Source organism: Candoia aspera, chromosome 11, assembly GCF_035149785.1.
Source record: "Candoia aspera isolate rCanAsp1 chromosome 11, rCanAsp1.hap2, whole genome shotgun sequence".
NCBI lineage: Eukaryota > Metazoa > Chordata > Lepidosauria > Squamata > Boidae > Candoia > Candoia aspera.
Genome location: NC_086163.1, coordinates 16,386,402 through 16,408,990, shown reverse-complemented (window position 1 = coordinate 16,408,990; position 22,589 = coordinate 16,386,402).

Genomic DNA, 22,589 nt, shown 5'->3' with positions numbered 1-22,589 from the left:
ATAGGAACCATATATAAATTTAATAATAATAATAATAATAATAATAATAATTCTAAGAAAATAGAACTTGGTATAATGGAACTTTCTATTAAATGAAAATGATCATGTAAGCTTTTTTTTGTAGAATCACCCCAAAGCCAGTAAATGCTTTTTTCTTCATGTTTCTTTATAGATAATATACACATTCATCATAGTTATGCCCATTATTGCATCATAATTACAAATATACAAATATTTCATTAGTAAATGAATGAATTGTTGAACAGTCATGAATATATTCAGTCATAATGGGAGCTTATGGCCACATGTCAGTCCCTATACTGCATCAGGAAAATATACTCCAAAGTCTTTAATATTGTAATTAAGATGCCTGGGCTGCCTTCCACTTATGTTCAAAATGCTGAGTATTAATGTAAACATGTTAAATAGGCAGTCTTGAGGGCATGCCAAATAATACTTTATTAAACACATTTTGTTAAAATGCTATCATTTTAGTAAGGGTCGCTCTTTGTGTGCACCATGAGAGATGTTATGGTGGAGAAAAATGCTATTACTGTGAAAAATGCATCTGAATTTATATCTATATCTATAGATATATATCTTGATGTACTACAGTCTGGAATGAATCACACTGTTCTTTTTATATCTAATCTCTTAATCTGTAGGCACAGAAGGATTCTGAGTGAGTAGGCTAAGATCTCTGCTCCATGTACAACTGGCGTTGCCGATTGGAGGCAAATATAATTAACACTCAGAATTCCTTAGACTTTGAAGTTGGACAATTTTGGAAAGCCTGTTTATCACACTCTCAGCCTGGAGATGTTATTTAAGGAGGCCATTCAGCCAGCCTTTAATTCCGCCAGGCTTCCTGACTGGTTGCCTCCATCAGTATAACAGAGGCTAACCAATCCAGCAAATATTTGTCTAGCAAATATATTTGCTTTCTGTCAGACCACAGTGTTTGCCATAATCTTTAATTATTACGTTGGTCAGGTTCATTAAGCTAGGGACCTGCAGCACATGTGGTAGAACTGAATGGAAATATTAAACATGGAAATCAAACTTCGCCAAAGATTTGTATTTTGAGATGATAAATTATGAAGACACCTTTACCTATTAACCCCAGTTCAATCTCAAGCACAACATAATCCTAATGCTAATGCTATCCATAAAATCTAATGTCAACTATTACCTTAACTCTAACCCTAACCATAATTTATGCCCCCATGTTGAATTCAGTCCTCTCAGAAATTTGCCACCAAATTGTAATTTTTAATGTGAGAGAACATAGGTAATCCTTTCACCTGTGACTTCATTTAATTCTAAGGTAACAATACTTTTAAATCAAATCCATTTCATTGTTTACCTGGACTTTGGTTTGTGGAATCCCTCCAAAGTCCTTTAATGGACTTTTTAAAGTGTGGATCCAATTGGTTGCATGCTCCTGAAATAACAAGGTAGGGAAATGTAATGGTATGTTGGAAAGACCTTGGGAGATGAGGCAAAGAGATGCTGCCAAGGGAACAGTCAGATAAGAGACAGCTGAGCCCACAGCTGGATAGCGGGCAGGACAAGGGGTTCAGAAGGGACCCTCCCTAGTGTCTCAGGCTGCAAAGGAGACAGGGGGCAGGGGGGAGAACTGTACTTTCAGACTTGCAAGATTCTGTCAATGTAGCTTTACAATAAAGTAGAAATAGCTGATCTGATTGTGGTTCCTATCTGGTTTACCCAGCGAGGCTGACAGAAAAGCATGCAGAGCTGGCCTCTTAGAATCCTTTCTAACCCCTTAATAATAGCTCTGCCAACTGTCACATGATCAGGAGGAAGGAGGAAGGGAACTTAGAATGGAGCAGGCAGCAGCCTTTCCAGTCACTGCCTGATGGCCTCTCCCTTAGAAATGCATTGGGGGATTTTTTCTGGACTTGTTTTCTCCACAGCCCCATATCAGACCCACCCATTTTTAAACCCAATCTTTGGCTGGTTTTCCCCCCAAGGAAAATTTGTTCAGATGTCAGATTATCCTGCTGATGAACAAGCAGGGAGAGTTCCCAGCCCCTTTACAGAATTTCGTTCCAATGTTTTCTTGAGTTCGAAATAATAAAATAAAACAATAATCAATCAAATCAAATCAAACATCTCTCATTGTTGCCTGGTTTTTGCCATCTTTTTTTCCTTGACTTTACTGTTGCATTATTTTTTTGTTATTTTTCTGTGTTTTTTTCTTGATGAACTGCCCAGAGTTGCTGGGAGTCACACAGTGTACAGATTAAATAAATCAACCAACCAAGCAATAAATAAATAATAACTAAAATAAAATAAATTGTCTTCCCTGAGTCTAGCTTCAACTACGCTCCATGTAGTTTTCTTGGCAGCGTTATAGAAGTGGCTTCTTCCAAGATGGTTTTTTTAGCCTTCAGACTTGGGATGTCCCATCCAAGTACTATCCAAGCCTGATGCTGCTTAGCTGCTGAGCCCGGAAAAGATCAGGCAGATACTGCCACCTGCTGAGTTCCCATCCCGAATCAATCATACTGTTTTTGACCAGGATGGGGAGTTCAGCTTATTATCCAAGTCTCGTTCTGATCTGGTCTCCTTCCCCATCAAGGTACATGAAATATTAACTTTGCTGAAGTTCTATGAAGCAGTCCTAGGGCTTTTGTTGTTGTTGTTGTTGAAGGTAAATCTATTCCAAATACTCCATATCGGTGCAATAAAATCTTGGAGAGCAATTTCTTCAGCTCATTCACATGCATTGTCTTTGGGTGATAATGAGGTGTCTTAGATGTCAAACTGCAGGAGACACTTAGAAAGCATCTGGCTTGTTTGCACATTCCACAAGCAGTCACATTGGCACCTCAGATTTGCCTCAGGTCATTAATGTGGATAGCTTGCTAATGGGATAGCGGCCCCCACCCCCTTTTTAATTTTTTAAAAATCTTCCTGAACTTAAAAGAGTCCATGAATATTAATTTGTTTGTGAACAAGGTCTTCCAGAGGTTTCAAGAAAAAGCCTATTTTTGTTTTCTCTTTCATTTGGAGTTTTTCTTTCCTTCTCTTAGATTTTTTTTAAATACTCATACCTTTCATCAGACTGGCTTTTGTAAAATGAATGAAAAATAAATTCAAGGAGAAACTTTGAAGCTGTTTTTAAGAGCATCTGAAAAAATGCAAGAGAAACTAAAATAGAACAGTAGTAAGACCCATGGAAATCAGTTTTAGACCAACTGCACTGTTATACAATTCAAGATGTTGGTTCTTATCTCTCAGGCCTCAAAAAAAAAAAAAAAAAAAAGGGAAATGCTGCTGTGCACCAGTTACGCCCCTCCTGGATTGGGAGGCCCTTCAAACAGTCATTCATACCCTTGTTATCTCTCATATAGACTATTGCAATGCACTCTACATGGGGCTACCCTTGAAAAGTAGCCAGAAGCTTCAGCTGGTCCAGAATGCAGCCGCATGAGCTGTTTTTGTGCCCCTAGAAAGGCACATATAACACCGCTGCTGCACAAGTTGCATTAGGTACCAGTTCGCTTCCAGGTCCAGTTCAAGGTGTTGGTTATCACCTTTAAAGCCCTACATGTCATGGGGCCAGTTTACCTGAGGGACCGCCTCTTCCCCATTACATCAGCCTGTCCCATCTGATTGTGCAGAGAGGGCATGCTGAGGACCCCGTCGGTAAGAGAATTCCATCTGGCGGGGTCCAGGAAGCGGGCCTTCTCTGCAGTAGCTCCTGTCCTGTGGAACATGCTGCCCCCAGAGGTGAGATTGGCCCCATCGCTCCTGGCCTTTTGGAGGAGTCTGAAGACCTGGTTCTGCCGCCTCGCTTGGGGTGGAGAAGGGAATAGATCTACATGGGGATGGCTGCTATAGACCACTCCTCCCACACTTGGACTGTTTTAGATTATTTCGCCACTTGGACTTCTTATCTTTACTCTTATTTATATTATTTATTATTGTAATTTTATACTGTATATTTTATGATTGCTGTTTTAATTGATTATTGTAAACCGCCCAGAGTCCCCCAATGGGAGGAGATGGGTGGGGACAAATTGGACAAATAAAATAAATAAATAAATAAATAAATATCTGTAAGATCAAGATCCAAATTGGGAGAGGAGAAAGGAAAGTGGATGCCAACAGAGATAAGAGGCCATATACTGTAGATAATGTTATTTTTCCCAAGAAGCTTTATATAATTTTATATAATATTTAGAACTTAGGTTCACATAGCCAATTTCTGAAATATGCACATGGGGATTTGGACTATGATTCATGTTAGGTGCTTAAGGAACAAGGTCAAATGAAGCAAAAATCAAAGATCAATTATAAAAAAGGCACAGAGGTAAAATCCAAGAGAATTCCAAGACAGAGGAAATAAGCAAGATTTTTTTGAAGTCTGAGAATTGTAATTCAATTAGAAATGTTGTTCTAGAATCTGGCAAACTGAACTGGAGAGATTTAGATCCCAAAGCCACAGAGGCTCTCCCAGTTGATCCATATATTCCTGAAAGTCCCACTTACAAGTAGAGATGATACACCTGAATACTCTTTTTTTCAGATCTCTGGACTTGAACTCTTAGATGGGCTACCTTTGCTTGCATCACCTGATTTTAGTGTTATCTTTGAGTAAGAAGTGCTTCAGTTTCTCACTAAGTTTTAGTTGGAGAACCTGACAGCCAGTCTGGTCTAGTGGTTAAGGTTCTGGGCTAGAAACCAGGTGTCTGTGAGTTCTAGTCTCGCCTTAGGCATGAAAGGCAGTTGGGTGACCTTGGGCCAGTCACTTTCTCTCAGCCCAACTCAGTGCAATGTAGACTAGCCTCCTCATGGTGCACCCTGGGCAACATGACTTGTCATGGCTAAATAGTCTACAGATCTGGCTGCTGGACCTCACAAGGATTTCCCAGCAAGAAAAAGCAGCATGAACACCAAACCGCTATGCCATACGATTAAAAAAAAAAAAGTTGGAGAACCGCTGTACCCCAAGGATTCTTCCAAAGCATATCCTGAAAAGCCATCCAGAAGATCCTTTTGTGGGGGGGAAATTGAAGACTTATTGGTCAGTCTCAAGCTATCTCTCAAGATCTCCTGGTTCCTCTTCTTTAAAGAGGAATCAGCCATCAATGGCATGTCAAGTCATCTTAATCTGGCTTGGTAGGTTGCAAATTTCACAGGACTAATGTGGCACCTGGGATTCACTATCAGGTTTTAAAAAATCAATTTTCTCTCTAGATTTTATTTCACAACGATAAAATATGAACTACTGTACTCCAATCATAATAAATTTCCTTCATATTATGGATGATGTTTTTTAAATTATCTGTAGCAACTATAAAAGGATGGGCATCCTTTTCAGTAGGCCAAAAATCAACATAGTTTATCTCCTTTTTTACTGTGTATTGTGTTGGTTCATCCAAACCAACTCCTTCTTATTAAAAGCAAAATGTAGATAGGAAATATTCCTTTTCTCTCTACTACCACCACCTCCCTCCAAAACACACAGACTTTTAAACAGGAGAACTTTAAATAAATGATAAATGTTTGGTGAACTAGGCCAAAAGCCTGTGATAAACACTCCTAAGCCCATTATTCTACATACAGAGTGCCAAAATTCTGCTCTCAATTATGCCGGCATAAATCCAAAGTCAGAATTTGCAGCAGCCAGAATTCATGGCTGTAAATAAACAAAGAATCTGCCTGAGAGTACCCAGAAGGAAACTGAAGAGGACGGAAATAGATTGTGAGCTGCCAAGATAAAAATTACAAACTACTACCCAAACCATTTTCCAAAGCTTCTTGGTCTTGGGATTCAGAATCCATGACAGCATAAATACATTTGTGGTATTTTCTTACCATTAAATTTGAAGGACATCACCTTCCTGACACTTTCAGGCTGTCCAGATGGAATAGAAATTAATTGCTGTCACCTTTCCTGAGCATATATCCCCAAAGTTCATGTTCCCCCTCATTCACATCTAGAATTTATTTCTTTTCAGACACAAGCTGCTCTCTGTCTCTCTCTCAACCCCCATTTCTAATTAGCAATTCCTGTTTTTGTTTCCCTCATCCTACCCAAATTCTGTATACAAATGTTTGGCCTTCTTACACAATTCTGTTAGTTAACAATTATTTCACTCCATTCAATAAGCAGGTTGGATTAAACTAAATTTGACTGGCATTTTAGCAAAATGTAAATCAATCATCATCACCTTTTAAAATCTTGCTTCGTGCACTTGCTTGCAACAAATCAGAGATGGGCCAACTGAGTCTGCAAGACTGTATGTGGCCCTTGAAATCATTTTGAAATACCTGCTGGAACCTCTTCTAACCACAGTTGCCACAAGTCAGCAAATGTGACCTGGAGATGGGAAACAGACAGCAAACAAACCTGTAGCACATCCTCTAAAATAGAATTAGCGTAATTAAAAACCACAGAGAAAAATCCACCCAAACTCAAGGAAAAAAAAAACAAGATTGTGGTGGCCATGTCCATCAAGATGCATCACTGGATCATCCACAGAAGCCTCTCCTGATCCCTCCCCAACAGTTAAGCACAGTTTGCCAATGAAAAACCAAGGTCAGAGAATGTCTACCATCCAGAATTCCAACATTAAGCTACATACATACATACATACATACATACATACATACATACATACATACATTTATTTATCAATCAATCAATCAATCAATCAATCATATTTATATGGCCACCCATCTCACAGAAAGGTGAAATGATAGCAGGGAAGGAGCAAGCCTAATTTCAGGGGGGAGAATGTTCCACAGGGAGCAAGCCATGGCAGAGAAGGCCCACCTTCTGGGACCACTAAATGCAAGCCCCTGGTGGATGGAACCTATAGCGTATCTGCTCTGCTTGATCTAATGGGATGGGCTGATATACTGTAATCAGGGAGAGGCAGTCCCTCAGATAACCCAGTCCCGTGCCATGAAGGGTTTTAAAGGTTAAAACCAGAACCCTGAATTGGACTCGGAAGCAAACTGCCAGCCAATGCAGCTCACGGAGCAGAGGTGTTATATGTGCTCTTCCAGGAGCACACATAACTGCCTGCCCTGCCTCATTCTGCACCAGTTGAAGCTTATATATAGCACTATAGAGCTATATACTGTACCATAATTAAGTGCAGTCCCAGCTCTCAAAAGGCTGCCTAACCTTGATGTAAAGAGAGACTGACTAGGGTCATGGAACAAGGTTAGGCTGTTCAACGAATTTATTCAGTTCTGGATCTCCATAATACATTGAACCATCAATAAACCAAGTAAGCTGGGTTCATACCACAGGCACACTACAAGACTCCTGGAAAAAAGAATGTGGATTTATTTATTTTTAAGAGTTTTCTTAAAATATCACCACTAAAAGCATCTTCTGCTACCTTGCAATCACAAGGACATCTCAGAAAAGACTGCCAAAGCACCCTGAGAATGAGAAAAATAAAATAAATGGAGATTTCATTAGAATGGGGAGAACATTCAGAGATTCCACAAATTAAATCCAGCACACTAACAAGGATTGTTTTGATCAGTTCTCCATTGCATAGAATTCTTTCCCAAGAGAAATCTTCAAAGTTTGCAATATGGAAGCCTTCAGTAATTATCTCAAATATATGGTTCAACAAAGGTATTTCAAGGAGGTCACCTTGGAAACCTTCTAGGATTTATAACTGGAAATTTGACTAGGGACTTTCAAATTATGTCATAATTTTGTTTTATTGGGTTTTTTATTTTCTCAAGAGGATAATTTAATGGAACTTCTAACGTTATTTAGCTGTTTGGAGGGCCAATGGAGTAGAGTACTTGGCCCTAATCCAGGGAAAGCTGGCCATGAAAAATTCAGTTGAAATGGGATATGAGTGGGTTGTGACTAACTTCTCTTATAGACTATGATCAGATTGTGCACACCTGCTCACCAGGATCTCTTGTGTTGGGTGTTTTTTCCATATATAGAACTGGCAATTTATCTTCTTGTGATATGCCAAGGGGGAAAAAAGAGTTTCTATTCAGTAGAGTGCTTAAATCATTCTGCTTTCACTTTTTTCTAGTCCTATTGGGTGCATTATGATGCTGAAGTATTTTACAATAGATTTAGGATGTCATGGGTAATGCTAGCCAATATCTCCCATGGGTTAAGATAATACCATTATGATGGTGTACACAGTAACACATTACAACAGTCCATGCTGGATGCTATGACTTCTTGTAAAGCTATACACACACACACACACAAACACAAACACTAAAATAATTATATAAAAATCCTAACATAGCTTTAAAAGAGAGAAATCAATGGGAGGAAAGAAGTGGGTTTAGAAGGCATGTCACTTTTACCCATATTGTGATTTCCAACTGGACTTGCATAAATTATGACATCTGAATGATGAGCATAGAAGAGCTTCAAGGTAAAAACAGTGGTAACTTTGGAATTAATACAGCCTTTGGAGAGTGACTGTAGCTCATTATACTAAGGATTTTGCACAATGAATGAATTATACATGCAGGTCAACCAGACTAATACTGTATCCTTCTTATTGCACTGTCTTAAAATAATGTCTGGAAGCATCTAGTTTAAAACACAGGAATTAAGCTATTGACTTGAGCTGGTCATTGGAAACATACCATAACAGTCTTCAAACTACTGCACCACTGCCCATTTGTTGCTGGGACCAATCCTCAAAAGTCTTATAAGATTTGAGACAGGGTTTACATATAGTATATATTCCAGAGTAGAGGTTAGTCAATAAAAACTCTTCTGGGTATCCCAAATACATTTCTTGTCTGAACAGGGCAGGAAAACTTCGAATGGACATCATCTGAAATGTTCAGCAGCTGAAGGCAGATGCTGGATATCTATTTAAAAAAACAACAACAACAGACCAACAACAAAAAGTCATAAACATATTTATTTCAGCTTGCATTGGATCAATTGGTTGTCCCAGCAGTTTTTAGGAGAACAAATATAGAATTGTCTCATACCTGCAGTATATGGTTTTTTTATATATATTTCAATTTTGTTATTTTTGTAAATTGTGACATTACAGGATCTGAAGGCTACAGCAGATATGTATTAAAGTTCTAAAGTTTTGCATGATGCTTGAAGATATATAAGGTCAGGAAATGTTTTAAGAGCCAATCTTGCTTTTACCAAGGCCTTCCAGCAATTTTAGAATGTAACCCTATACAGAAGGGACAGACAAACTATGTGTCATGTTCACCGTTCCAATGTTAACACTGCATCGTAACGTTTCGCATGTCATCTGGCTGATGCGTGTTTTGTCTGGGAGGGGAGGAGGATTCCATCTCATGGGATTGTTATATGTTGGCAGCTGGATTGGAATGTGTTTGGGTTATCTCGTGTGTTCAAGGTTTCTTTCCCAGGACATCAGCAGAAATGGTTACCAGCACCTGGGGGGGGGGGGGGGAGTTTGCAACAGCAGGGTGAGGGGAGGGATTGCGTTTGTGCCGAGGGTTTTTAGTTTGTATTTTGCGTGCTTTTGCTCATTCTCAGCTTTCTCTGTATTTGCATACTATTCTTTAATAAATCAGATATCATTAAGTTCCTGCTGGTGAGTCTGAGTTTATTAGGGTAGTCAATCCTTACATAAAGCTGAGAATCTCAAAAAATTTACCATTAGCCCCTTTCCAGATTTATTTTGTGAGGGAGAAGTGCTAGCAATGAGCAAACCAAATCCCCAAACCGCGGAAAGCGAGGAATCGAGCGAGGGGGAACCCGACTCCACGGTGGTAAGAACAGAGAGGGTTCCTACTCGGGAGCTCTTGGAAATTCGGGAGATGTCGAGCTCCAGCCTGGGAGAAGAGGAGGTTGGAGGTAAAAGAGCCCCTGACCTGACCGGCGAGTCGCCAGGCGAGCTGATCACCTGGGATGAAACACGGGGACCCCTACCAGGGACGTCCAAAACATCTTGGAAACAGCGATACCCGATGTCCCCAACCGTGGTGAGGCAAGAGGGAAAGGAGGATTCCCAAACCCCTGACCATATAAGACTAGTGGAGGCCAAATTGGAGTCAATAGAATTTATGCTTCAGAAAATATCAATGGACTAGGGTCCTCGGGAGAGGAGGAGAGGGGAGTCTAGTAATAGGCATTCGTCCCCTTCTTCGCCCCCCCCCCTTCTTCGGAGGAAAGGAGTAGGACCCGGCACAGAGAGGAGGCAAGGGTGCCGAGGGTGCAAATTTCAAGGTCCCCTCCTTGAGAACGAAGATCCCTGGGAGCTAAAAGAAAGTCCAACCGCCCAGCTGTGGTGAAGGGACCGCCTGGAGTGGGGGTTAAGGACTTTACAGTTAAATTTGACGGAGATCCAATTAAGTTATCATTCTTCCTTACTAATGCAAGGAGTTATATGGATGAATGGGAACAATATTTTTGTTCAGAAAGAGCCAAGATTGCCACTTAGTGCCATTGCCACTAAGCTGAAGGGGTGGGCTGCCGATTGGTATGTGCAGTTATGTCAATCGGATGCTCCTGAGCTGGAGGAGTTTGAAGAATTCCTGTGGGCATTGAAGCTACACTTTGAAGACCCATTAGCTAAAGAAAGGGCAAAACGGGCACCGAAGAAGCTTAGCCAGGGGACACGATCAGTAGCGGACTATGCTCTGGAATTTAAGGCTCTGGCTGGGAAGGTTGAGGATTGGTCCCAATCTACCTTAATAGAGCTATTTAAGGACGGCCTGAACATGGAGGTCCTGAGGTGGTCGCTCGGTAGGGACAACCCAGATACCCTGTATGAATGGATACAGTTGGCAGGGAAGGCTGAACATGCCCATGAGACCTTCGCTCACAGGAAGGTGATGAGATATTCCAGGCTCAGCAAGGGTTCCCGCCTTGCTGTGCCTACTGGAAAGTCCGGTCAACGTGCCTGGGAGGAGGAGAGGGAGCGCCGTTATGCGAAAGGGCAGTGCCTCCAATGTGGAAAGGAAGGTCACCGAGCAGCGGCGTGCCCGAAGGGTAAGACCAATGATCGTTCGGGGAAGCCGGCGGGGAAATCTCCCTCCCTCCCCAGGAAAATGAAGGCAGCCAAGGCTGAAACTGAAGTGGAGGAGGTTCTCTACTTCGGGTGCGAGGGGGAGCCCGATCTACACCAGCCGGCGGGAAACGCCAGCCACCTGCTCTAAAGAGCGCCTGTGGACAGGTGGTGGAGGACGGGCACGAACATGTTTCGGTGAGTGCCAACTGTCCCACACTGAACGTGAAAGTGAAGTTAGGCTTCCGCACCAGGACCGTTGAAGTTTGGGCATTGATCGATTCGGGGTGTTCGCGTTGCTTGATGCACCCTGATGTGGTGGCTGCTCTGGAGTTACCCAGCTTTCCACTGCAGCGTCCCATGATTTTCACCCAGCTGGATGGTTCTACTGCGGGAGGGAAACCGGTCACCCATTTCACGGGAATGGTGGCGTTGCAATTGGGCAGCCACCGTGAGGGGCTGCAGTTTGTGGTGGCACCTGTGGGGCATCCCCTAGTCATTCTGGGGATTCCTTGGTTGGTCCAACAAAACCCCTATATAAATTGGGTGCACAGGACTTTGACTTTTGGGGATGGTTTCTATCAAGCCCCTGGGGAGGAAGATGCTCCGGAGGCTGTAGTGGGGAGGGCGGCGGCAGCAACCCCGCATTTTGCTGTCACACCACTGGAGGGCTTGCCAGAGCAATACCAAGGCTTTGCAGATGTGTTTGGTGAGAAAGAAGCGGACCAACTCCCACCCCATCGAAAAACTGACTGTGTGATAGAGTTGGTCCCCAATGCTCAACTGCCCAAGCCGAAAATTTATGCCATGACTCAGAAGGAACTGGCAGCATTGAGGGAGTTTGTGGACAAGAACTTGGCCAGGGGTTTTATTGAACCAAATTTGCCAGTAGGCGCCCCCGTCTTGTTTCGGGCGAAGAAGGATGGGACATTGAGACTTTGTACAGATTACTGTGGATTGAATGCAGTCTCGATATTAAACAAATATCCTCGCCATTAATAAAAGACATGTTAGCACATCTGGCTAAGGGGAAAATCTTCTCTAAGCTGGATTTGCGGGAAGCCTATTTCCGCATCTGCATATGGGAGGGGGATGAATGGAAGACTGCTTTCAATTGTCCACTGGGTTCTTTTCAGTATAAAGTTTTGCCTTTTGGGTTGGCGGGGGCACCAGGGGTGTTCATGCAATTGATCAATGAAGTGTTACATTTGTTCAAGGGTGTACTGGTCTATTTGGATGATGTTTTGATTTATACTGAAACGGAAGAGGAACATGAGCGCTTGGTGAAACAGGTGCTTAGCAAACTGAGAAAGGCTGAGCTCTATGCTAAGCTTTCTAAGTGTGAATTTCATAAGACTCAGTTTGACTACCTGGGGTACAGGATCTCTGACAAGGGCATTGAGATGGATCCTGCGAAGATTCAAGCCATTTTGGGGTGGGAGCGCCCGCACACCCGTAGGCAGCTCCAAAGTTTCCTTGGGTTTTCCAACTATTACTGCCAATTCATTCAGGGGTTCGCCGAAATTGCATTGCCTCTTACTGACTTGTTACGTACAAAGGGGTTGGGGGACACCCACAAGGTAAAGTACTCGGGGGCATTGCTCAATTGGACAACTGACTGCCAGTTAGCTTTCGACAAACTCAAAAGCCTGTTCACTGCTGAACCCATTCTTCAACACCCTGATCCCACTAAACCCTTTGTGGTTCAAGTGGATGCTTCTGATTTTTCAATTGGAGCGCTCTTGCTGCAAGCAGATGCTGACAACCGCCTGAAGCCGTGTGCGTATCTGTCCCGGAAATTTTCCGAGACGGAAAGGCAGTGGCATGTTTGAGAGAAAGAAGCTTTTGCAGTCAAGGCTGCTTTGGAGGCATGGCGCCACCTCTTAGAGGGGGCTAAGTGTCCTTTTGAAGTTTGGACTGACCATAAAAATTTGGAAGTGTTCAGCGCACCCCGGAAGCTTAGTCCTAAACAGATCCGCTGGGTGCAATTTTTTAGTCACTTTGATTTTAAATTGAAGTTCATTCCAAGTAAGAAAAACTTCCTGGCTGATGCGCTTTCCCGCCTACCCCAGGATGCGGTCCAGGTATCTGACATTGTTGGTACGGTGTGGACAGAACCCCAATTGGGTTTGCAGGCTGTCACATGCAGTCAAACTCGTGCACAGCTGCCTCCTGCGTCAGTTTCACTGGCTGCGGGGAGGACTCCAGTTACCTCTCAATTGCAACAACAGTTTCTCCAAGAGGTGAAATCTGATACTTGGTTGCAGGTGAATAAAGACAATGTTACATTTGACAAAGGGTTAGCTTGGAAGCAAAACCGCCTCTATGTGTCTGACAATTTGCAAAGGAAAATTTTACATAGATGTCATGATGGTAAGGTGGCTGGTCATTTTGGGTTTGTCAAAACCTTGCACCTGGTACGGCACCAGTTTTGGTGGCCCACCTTAAGACGTGATGTAAAAAGTTATGTTGCTTCTTGTCCTGTTTGTGCCATGTCAAAACAGAAAGGGGGGAAACCGCATGGGCTGCTGCAGCCAGTGGCCAGCCCCTCCCATCCTTGGGAGGAGGTTTCTATGGATTTCATTGTGGATCTGCCTCCTAGTCAGAGAAAAACTGTCATTTGGGTGGTAAAGGACTATTTTTCCAAGCAAGCCCATTTCATTCCATGTGCTTCTATTCCGTCTGCTCAGCAGTTGGCCCGCCTTTTTCTAATCCACATCTACCGGATCCATGGTAGCCCCTCCCACTTGGTCACGGACCGTGGGACACAGTTCACTTCCCAATTTTGGAGGTCATTTTTGAAGCTGGTGGGCACCAAGCAGGCATTGTCCACTGCGTCGCATCCAGAGACTGATGGATCTATGGAGGTTCTTAATTCGACCCTGGAGCAGTTTTTGAGGGCATTTGTCAATTATCAACAGGATAATTGGGTTGATCTGCTACCTTTTGCTGAGGTGGCTTATAACACTGCCGTTCATCAGAGCACAGGGCACACCCCTTTTCATGTTGTTTTTGGATGGGATTTTGTCCCCATCCCTGAATTGCCCCAACCCCCCATGCAGCCCTGCTCTCCTTCTGATTGGGCTGCTCACCTAGCTGATTCTTGGCCAGTAATTCAGCAGGCTTTGGCTGATGCCCAGTCTACTTATAAGCTGCACGCCGATAAGCGGCACACCCTTCAACCTGATTTTAAAGTTGGGGATTAGGTCTACCTTTCCACTAAGTTCATAAAGTCCCCACAGCCCTCCAAAAAGTTGGCTCCTAAGTTTGTGGGTCCTTTCCCCATTGTGGGCATCGTAAACCCTGTCACGTTTAGACTGGATTTGCCTCACAACCTGAAACGTTTGCATCCTGTTTTCCATTGCAGCTTGCTCAAGCCTGTCACCCACTCCGATCACTGGCACCTGCAGCCTCCACCTCCTACTCCGATCATGATTGACTGTCAGCAACATTTTGAGGTGAAGGAGGTCCTTGATTCTTGCAGGCATCGTGGCTCCCTGCAATACCTCATTCGTTGGAAGCACTTCCCCTACCCTGAGTGGGTGTCTGCCCGTGATGTTCAATCTCCTGTGTTAGTCAGACGCTTTCATCTGGCTTATCCTCCGAAACCTGCTCCTTAGTATTTCGTTTTTTTGGGGGGGCGGTATGTCATGTTCACTGTTCCAATGTTAACGCTGCATCGTAATGTTTTGCATGTCATTTGGCTGATGCGTGTTTCGTCTGGGAGGGGAGGAGGATTCCATCTCGTGGGATTGTTATATGTTAGCAGCTGGATTGGAATGTGTTTGGGTTATCTTGTGTGTTCAAGGTTCCTTTCCCAGGACATCAGCAGAAATGGTTACCAGCACCTGGGTGGGGGGGGGGGGGGAGTTTGCAACAGCAGGGCAAGGGGAGGGATTGCGTTTGTGCCGAGGGTGTTTAGTTTGTATTTGGCGCGCTTTTGCTCATTCTCAGCGTTCTCTGTATTTGCATACTATTCTTTAATAAATCAGATATCATTAAGTTCCTGCTTGTGAGTCTGAGTCTATTAGGGTAGGCAATCCTTACACTATGGTCTGCAAGCTGTATCCATCTCCTAGCCTCCATCTTGTGGTCTTTAGAACATTCTGAGATCATGATTTTATGTTTATAATTTTTATTAAATAAGTTTTTTACAAGGTTAAAAGGTAAACATGAAACAATACAGAAAAAAGTAAGGAAGACATCTGAAAAAGGCAGTGAAAACAATAGAAAGAGAAAAGAAAAAGAAAACAAATAAAATATACTTAAAGAAGCAACTTCCAATCTTCTTTACAGCAGTTATAGACATAGTTGAATGCATACGTTTTCCCCCTTCTAAATTACATAATGTGGTTCCCTTATCCCTATAGTCAACCCTTATTAATCAGTAAGTCCAGGAATCACCGGTTCATTTTTATCCATTTTCAGCAAAAAGTCCATAAAGGGTTTCCAGTCTTTTATAAAAGTAACTGTTGTTCCCTCCCTAATCAAACAAGTCAATTTAGCCATTTCTGCAAGTTCTGCCATCTTCACAATCCATTCCTCCACTGTGTATATTTCTGTATTCTTCCATCTTTGTGCATATAATAAACTCACTGCAGTTACCATATATAAAAACAATCATCCACAAGTCTTTTCTAATTGACTATCCATAAGTCCTAGTAAGAAAAATTCTGGTTTCATCTGAATGTTGATTTTAAAAACTCTCTCCATCATCATGTGTATTTGTGTCCAGTATTTTTTTTTCACTTTTTGACATTCACTGTGCATGGTAAAATGTCCCTTCATGCTTTTCACATCCCCAACAACAATTAGAAGTACCTTTATACATCCCAGATACAGTAATTTCTCTGGCATTTTCCCATGGAAAGGATTCTTATAATTAATTCCAAAATCTTATTTCAAATCCATCTGGACCCTTAGTCTGTTTGCAACTTTCCAAAATCAAAATTCTAATCACCCTTTGGCTATTTATTAAAAAAAAAATTAAGTCCTTAAACTTGTATTTAAAATTTCTTTTGCTAAGGATTGAAGGAAACTCACCTGGTGTTTTCAGACTAGTAGATCCAAAGGTTCCTAATAGCTAACAAGTAGTTAACAAGCAATTTCTGGAAGTGATTAGAAAAAGAAGTGAACTCAGTGTTCATTTCGAAGGCGCTGACCGTGGTTTGAGCAACATAGCTATTCCCTTGTATCCCAGAGCTCTAAACCCACTGGAGACTGCTGTCTTGCAGTCTCCTTGAAAGGAGCAACTGTCTGGAGCACTTGTGGGCAATCTCAAGTCCTCTCCTTGTCCAGAGAGGAATTATGAAGAACCACTCTACTTGCCGGCTCTCCATTCTGCCTTGGTTGTCAGCTCCACTTTTAGCAGAGCTGTCTTCAGTTCACCATTTCTTTCCTGGAAGTCCAAGAGGGAGACAACAAATTCTGAGCCAGGGCAAAGAATTAGACAGCATTTCATTCTGTAACATTTCTTTTCTTTTTTTCTTGGTGCCTTCAAGTCAGTGCTGACTTAAACCAGGCAAAAGTTGTAGGGTTCAGGAGCACAGAGAGCAATTCTGCACTAAATTACAGACACGTTTCTTCATTGGAGTTGTTGAAAGGTTCATACTGAATTATTCTAAGCTCAAAACTTCTCCACTTCAAGCTCAAAACCTCTGTTTTGAATTTGAAAGAGATCTTTTGGGTTTGAAGCACTTCTATTCAGATCAGAACAACCTGCTTTTGACTTAAAGTAACTATTTTGAATCTAAACTGGGGTGCCCTGAGCTAGAAATGTTTTGAAGACATCTATTTCTCCAGTCAGAAAGGATTTTATAGTCAAGTCAGGACAGGATTGCTGGAATTTCCATCTCCTCAAGTAATACCACTAAATAGTGGAAGATACAATAAGCAGATCATAGAATGCTGACACTCCTTTCACTCAGTGCAGCTCATGGATATTCATTTAGGGTGCATTGAATGAGCTTCTTTGAAATTATTCCTTGGAATATACATCTCCCTGAACATCTTGGATGACAGGTGGAACATGCATGTGATAAATAAATAAATCTGATGAGTTCTCAATATGAGGCTGTGCAACAGCCTGTTATCAATGTTTTGCTGAGTAGTCGTACTAACGGGACATTTGGTTAGCTGCAGTTGTTCTAAGGTCCCCTGTTGCTTATCCTGGAGTCAACCTGCTGTCTGAAGTGCCAAAGGCTTGTTAGTAAGATATCATCAGAAATTACTGGAGCACTTGCATCATTAACAAGACATGAATGTGCCCAGTCTTCTTTATGCAATTATGCTTTGTCTTTTGCTGGAAAAATAAGATGTAGCATCTGGATTGTCCAAGTCTTTTAACAGTAGTAGGACTTTGGACTTTTGATATTTCTTGCTTGTCAGACCAATACTTGCTTGTCAGACCAATTAAACTTGTTCTGAAGTATCCTGAATTTCAAGGATGCTTCTGATCAATCACTATCCTTCCTCTGAGGATTTTCGTTCCTTTGATTCATGGCTAAACTCAGAAGGCATCCCCCCCCCTCCATTTGGTATTTGCGATGTTCTGCTCCACCTCAAACCAACATCCATTCACATCAGCTATGTTTAAATGTACCATCTTACAGGACATCACAAGGAAGAAGTCCATTTTTTAAAAAATATATCCAAATAAAGCTCCCTGGAATAACATATGTAATATAAGAAAAGGAGTCTCAAAGAGGTAATCAGTAATGAAAAATAAAATTGTTAAGCAACGTTCTCTCTCTTTTCTAAATTATGAATATTCATAAGTCTAAATGAAGTATGGACTCAGTTAATAGCACAGCATGGAATGTTAAACCAGAAGTAATTTAACACCTGTTTTGCTTCTGTGAGAATATTAAGGAGCTTTATCTTAAATAGCTGAGGCGTCATTTTTCTTTCTCATGCAAATACTGATTAGTTATTTATTGTCCACCTGTTGCAATAATCTCCACCCTTGTCAGTCACGTCTTACATGCATGCTGAATGGCTCCCGGTTCATCCAAACAGAAAAGCACTCTATATTTCCTTTCAAAATAACTTTTCTTAAATAAATTATGTTTCTTTTTTAAAATTCATTTTGTAGAGGAAATATAGCATTCAGTATTACTTCCTAGGGTAGGATGTCAAAGGTTGAACAACAAATTCTAATGAGTTGTGAAAATGGAGAGAGAGAGAGAGAGAGAGATAAATATTAAACTGAATAACATGAGATCTATATTCAAGACTGTGAAAGTCTTATATTTTCAGTAGGTTCCTGCTGGTTTGGTAAGTATGCTTGTCTAAACAGTCTTGCTCTGGGCACCAAATTTTGGAGAATCTACTGGCCACATCCTTTCACAATTTTTTTCCCCCTGCAGCAGTTCATATTAAAGTCATTTGAACTTAGTAGAAGATACACATTTTACATAGAAACTGTGATGTAAGATCTACAATAGGCATACCATTAAGAGACAAAAAAATCCACCAAACTCCATTTAAAACCTGCCCCATTCACCTACAGTATGTGATGTGACCCTACCCATTCTGCAGCCTGCAGTCCTTCTAAATGGTTATACATGGCTCTTGGCCACTGAAAAAATGCCCACCATGCTTTAGGCTATCCATCCCTCCTGAAAGCAAGAATAGAAATCTTTTGATCAGTCAAGTTTCTTGGGGAGGGGGGTGTCTGCCAATGGCTACCAAGCAACAAGGGTTTGGGCCAAATCAGTGTTGAGTTGGACAAGAAACAAATGGAGACATTTTTCTCTCTGTGTGCATCACTGCAATTTCTTTTTCCTCTCTAGCCATTAGCCTGAAGGCACAAATTTTGAAAATACGCAGCTGCTTGAAATAGGACTAATGGTTGTTGATGCTTCCCCTAAAGCAGTGTTTCTCAACCTTGGCCATTTTAAGATGTGTGGACTGCAGCTCCCAGAATTCCCCAGCCAGCCAAAATCCACAAATCTTAAAATGGCCAAGGTTGAGAAACGCTGCCCTAAAGGCATAAATATGGAAGATTGCATTTGGATAATGATATTCCCATACAGAACAGACATACCTTAGCCATTTTCCTACGTGTGAGGCAAGAAAAGCCCAATTTAAGCTCATTCAGAATTAAGATCCAAGCTTAGGTTGAAGGAATGGGAGCATTGTCTTTAAGGGTGGAGTCATCATGGACCTGGGAGGATTTCCTTAAATTTTGGAAGTGGTTTGTTTCTGTTCTGCTACAATATTTCTTATATGTAAGTCTGCTCTTGAAGATGACTAGATGCTCCAAGTTAATAATGAAGGTCCCCAAATTTTAATTTTTGGGGCAGACTAATTGGCACTAGAATGGAACTTGAAGTCAATTAAATATACTGGTTCTTCCTGATAACCTCTAAATGGTTCAGAACTCAGATTCTTGAAAGAATGTCTCTCCTCATAGCACAAGTTCTTTAAAATTGTGTACTGAGACCTCACTTCATGGACTTTCCTTATTGGAACATATTGTATAATTATAAAGAGAGAGCTTTCTCTTTGCTTCCCACAACTTTGGAGCATTCCTCCTACAAAATAACATTGACCATGTTGTTTATGGTCTTTTTAGTGTCAGTTTAAAGAGGCAGGAAGATACATGGATAGATTGTGGTAGTGCTGGTGCATAAATATCTGTATCCTCAGTCTACGTTTGTAACTGAAACTCTAAATGTTTTCAATTTATTTTTCTATTAGGGGTATGTGATATTAGATAAATGGTGGCATATATATTCTAGACATTCTTTAAACAAATAAGCAATCAGATCTTAGGTAAATATGCTTAGATAGAGGAAGTGGAGCCTGCTGATGTTTTAGCTTCCTCTCTCCCTAAAACAGACCATCACTGTTCACGTGTAAACAAAGCCTATTCCAAAAGACAGAAGAGGAATGTTAAGGGCATCTCTTGTTGTAGGAAACATAAATGCTGTTTTTCACTTTTTAAAAAATCCACTCCCTGTGATCAGTGCCAAAGTGGAAGAAACGTAATGGCCATTATTGGATACCATGAGAATGCCTGACCAAGCAAGAACAAAAAATGGGTGAAGGAGCATGGAAATTCTGAGGTCTAGGTAATGTCCAGGTATGGATCATCCCAAGTGGAGATCTGTGATCTCGCCTTATCTATTTTCCTCTGACAAAAACATGGAAACAGGTGTTTGGACATGCTTTGGCAATCTCACTTCCTTACTAACAAGTCTGACTGCAAAATCCATTGCTATCAGATACATAGTTTTCCCTGGCGGATGATACCAGAAACATAGGTCAAGACCATTTGAGCACCGTCCATCTTTTATTAACAAATGGGTCATCGAAAAATCAGCCCAGAGTTCTCACTCAAGGCACAAATGACCAGGCTCAAGCCATCCTATTTTGGACACATTATTCGAAGACCCAGCTCTCTGGAAAAGGCTCTAATGCTGGAAAAGGTGGAAGGAAAGGGAAGAAGAGGATGACCAGCAGCGAGGTAGATGCTCAGTTACAGTGATGATGGGTGCACTATTGGAACATTGAAGGCTATCTATGTAGTCACTGACTTGATGACACATAATCAATTAATCCATCCATCTTTTACTGTCTTGTATTTGATTTCTAATTTGTTTCAATTAGTTTGATTATCTAGGTGTTTTGCTTATTTGAATCCATCCAAATTCACTCAGATATTGAAACCCCAGAGCAGGGAAGAGAGAGAGAGAAAAAAAATCCTAACTCAGCTCCTGGTGATATAGTGATGAAATATAATTGCACCTATGGAAGGAAATAGCAAACTAGGAGAGAGAGAGAAAAAAAAGGGTGGTGTAGGAAATCAGTTTCCCCTTCTGACAAATTAGGTATGTGTTAAGACACACCTTCAGCAGCACCTGAAAGTGCTAAAAGAGCAAGCTACAGTCTGCTTGCTGATCTAAAAAATACAAAGCAAGCTGACACAGCCATCGGATGATGGGTGAAAATTCGTAAGATTGCACCTATGGGAGGGAGCTCTGAACTGGGAGGAGAAGATAAGTGACCTTGATGAATGTAACTTTTTTGTGCATTAGATTTTTTCTTCTCCTTTGCTGAAAACTTACAGAACTTTAGGAAGGGAAAAAAGAACATATGAATAAGCCAAGGAAGAGAAGGAGCTCTCAGTTTTGTGTACTGTCAGTTGTAGGAATGTTTAAGCTCTGGTGTTCATTTAAGACCAAAACAATAGGCTTGATTAGCCCCAAAGCCTATCTAGACTAGCATCCTGTTTACCACAAAGCCAAGGCAAATGACTCCAGATTAAATGTGAAGATGAGCTTTGTCCTGAGCAACAGTTGTAGCAAACTGAGGACCTGATTTGGACTTCCTAATTTACCAATTTCTCTTTAAAGCCAGCTAACTAATGAATGCCAGTTTAAAAAGCACAACAAATAAGCAATCAGATCTTAGGTAAATATGCTTAGATAGAGGAAGTGGAGCCTGCTGATATTATAGCTTCCTCTCTGCCTAAAACAGACCATGACTGTTCACATGTAAACAAAGCCTATTTCAAAGGACAGAAGAGGAATGTTAGGTCTGTGCCAAGCAGAGATTCAGCAGATAGTGTTGTCCTTGCCACATCCAGACATTCTAACAGTTTACAACTAAGGGGGAGGGGGGACAACAAGACTGTAATTATCTGTCAAAAAGAAGGTCGGAAGTCATCCATGTATTTCTTAACTTTAGGGTTTTTTTTTCTCCCTTTCTTTTTCATTTCCTGCTCTTTCTTTCCTTCTTCTTTCTTTTTTCTCTCTCTCTCTTTCTTTCTCTTTCCTTTTTTCTTTTGATTTGTCTTTTATTCTATCAAAAAAACTTAATAAATCTAAATAAATAAATAAAAAGACTAACAGTTTACATCAAATGGCAAAACTGTTCCTACATTACATCAAGTTCATTTCACAAAGGGTAAAATGTATTCTGTGTATGCAGAGCATGTAAAGTATAATCCTCCCTTCTAATAAAATATTTTATATATAGTATAAACAATTTTTTTTTAAAAATAAAATATAATAAGGAAGTATTCCACCTTGCGCATGAACTGCCTTGATGGAGGAGGAGAAAAATGTTTGCAAATTGGCCTTCACATGACTTCTCTTGAGTATTTACAGTTATGGCTTGGAAAGTGCCAGAAACTATTTCTGAGATTCGGTCCTAAAAATATTTATATTTTATTAGCTTATATCCAATCTCTCCTCCCAGGAGCTAACAGGGTCCTCGTAAGAGCATTCCCAATTTACTTATTTAAGGTATCAAGAGATCAAGGTATCATTCCCAAAGATTTCTTTTAGTTTGATCCCTACATCAAGGAACCTGTATGGTAGCTTCAGTTAATAGATGCTGACTAGTCCAAAGTAACACAATGATCTTGAGAACTTGAACTTAAATGTCTGTTACCTCAATCAGTACACTACTCCATCTCTAATATCTGAAGCACAAGATATACTATGACTATGCACATCTTGTACTCCATCATCTTCCCACTGGCAGTTATTCTCAGACCTTTTGTTTAGAGTAGTATGGTCCAACGATGAGTTTCTGAGCCTCAAAATTATTTATCTAATAGTATTTATATAGTGCCTCAATCAATGT